We start from the raw sequence: 2,464 nt of genomic DNA, 5'->3' as shown, positions 1-2,464 counted from the left end.
TCACATTGCAGGGTTAGTGAAATTCTATGGCACCTGTAAGGTGCTCCATGGCATGCAAAACCTTGGCCAATTGAATTTGCGGGGTTTCACCCTGCGTTCCCCATTTTTGTTTTGAAGAACCAGGCCTCTGTGGCACAAGAAAAGGTTCTTCAGCAAATGGAACAAACAACATTACTGACTCCCTTTAAATTGAACAACCCATCTGTGTGCCATGTCGACCACAGAAATTAAATCCATGACTAAATGAAAAAGTTTCTGGGAAAACTGTGGAAATGCCATGACAGCAGCCCCAAACAACCAAATGGGCTGCCCATCCTCAGGGGCTTCCAAAACTTGCCCTCAAAATCATCCTTCCAAGGAACACTGGCCTATCTCATCTTCCCAAATCATCTGTAAAGACAGTGGGCCCTTGCACTAAATTTCTGAATATTTTTGGGCCGCAAAAAGAAATCCAAAGGATTCTTGCCACTCGCAACAGCTCATGGCTCCAGAGCATTTGGCAGAAAAACACTGCTTGCAAAGCTCCAATCAAATTCCTCCCATAATACTGAGAGTATGAATTTTACAAAAATCTGCACCCATCAAATTCGCAAGCATTGTTGCCTGCATTATCAATCGAGCAATGAGCTCATACAAAAATGATTGATTGCCATTTTTGCAGCTGAAATTGAGCAATAATTAGCTCAAACAAAAAAAAAATTTTGATTGTTTGTTTGTTTTTTCAAACAATATTTTTGCCGCCTTGTGGCAAATGGGGCAAAAATGACCCATTCCAGAACGTGCAAGGAATTGGACATTCATCAGCCAGTGATACCTGCAGGATACAAATGAATCACAGAAAACAATCATTCAGATTCAGAATTGAGGATTGGCTTTTTTGGAGGACTTATAAAAAACCTCCAGTCCCCAGAGTTCTGTTTCGATGCAGAACACAGGAACGTCCCAGGACTGGTTGAAATTTCCAGATGATCCTGGTCCAACAGCTCCCAAACCACGTCACAAAGGGCGATGAATGGATCTTGAAAGACAGTCCATTCCAACTGCCAAACAGCAAAGGAAAAAATCACAATGTCCGTTCCAAATTGTTCCAGGACAGTCTCTGACCAGAGCAACAGTCCAGTGAAATCCAGGCAGCTCAGTGACTTCAGAGCAACTGCCTTCTCACCACCGACTCTTTGTCCTGTGAACAGAAAACTCAAACACAAATTAAACAATTTTTGGTCACTTCAGGGACACTGACAGGGAGAGGTGGGCGTGGGACTAAACCTTCCCATCAGACCTCCATCGGCTGTGGGGACTGGGAAGACTCTTCTGTCTGAGCACGCTTCCTCTTTGCACCCCACTGCCCTTTTGACAGAGGCTGGCCTTTCACATGGCTTGCCTTGCAAACATCTGCCATGTAATTCGGCCGTCCACACCTTCCACAAAGAAACAAGGGAGTGATTCCTCTTTTTTGCACTCTCTTTCTTTGTTTCTTGCTGGCCTGAGTGTTACCCCAGCCTTTAGAGGGGCAACACGTTGTGACGTGGGAGTGGACCTTGACAGAGGACAGCAGGCAGCAGCTTGGTGAAACATGGAATGCTCTTTATTATCTGACTCCAATAGGCTTATATACATTTTGAACAGAGGGCCAAGATTGGCCCAAAGAGGTTACAACCTCCTGACTCCATTGGTCAATATGACCATCAGTCAAGTTCTCTCTCAGAGAACAAGAATGCAAAACATACCGATAAATTCTAAGAATACAATATTGTTTACATGAAGCAGCATGAGAACCTGCTGCAAAGACTCAAACACTTGAAAGCAAAAAATGCAAGGACGACAGTGGATCATGCACAGTCCTCTGATAGAACCCCATAGAAATGAGTCTGGGGGTGCTTTGGTGGTCACTGTTGGACACAGATGCCGTCTGTCCCATAACTTGGGGTGACCTTGGTTGACTGGTGATATGTGTATGAGCAGTTGCTTCCTTTCCCAATTTGTCACTGTGGGAATTTTTGTCTGGCTTTGTTAACCAGGATGTGCTAACCAGATCTCATTTCCACCAGGTCAGGAATTAATGCCTTCCTGTCACAAATTCCTCTCTTCTGTGCTTATCTCAAGTTCCTGCTGCGGTGGCTTTTCTTATGGCAAGTTCCTTCTGTGGCTTAACAGTGTTTGAGACAGGCAACCCTTTTAAGTCCTTTCAAATGAGGCTGTAGTCTTCCCTTTTGTAGGTCTAATAAAGCATCAGACTCAATTTCTGAAATCACATATAAGTTACAGAAATTTTAATAATAGTATGCGCATTACTCTGTACAGTTGTGTCTTCACTTTCTCCTTAAGAGGAAGAGGAAGACACTCTAGAGAGGATGAATAAGCCACAGAGAAAACATACCAGATCTCTAGCCACGTCACACTGGAAATTAAAAAATATTTTTCGTATGATGAGCTCACATCACTTTCCAAACCCTTTAAGATTCTC

Source organism: Zosterops lateralis (assembly GCF_965231275.1).
Source record: "Zosterops lateralis genome assembly, contig: SUPER_6_unloc_1, whole genome shotgun sequence".
NCBI lineage: Eukaryota > Metazoa > Chordata > Aves > Passeriformes > Zosteropidae > Zosterops > Zosterops lateralis.
Note: the sequence above shows the minus strand (reverse complement) of the source record.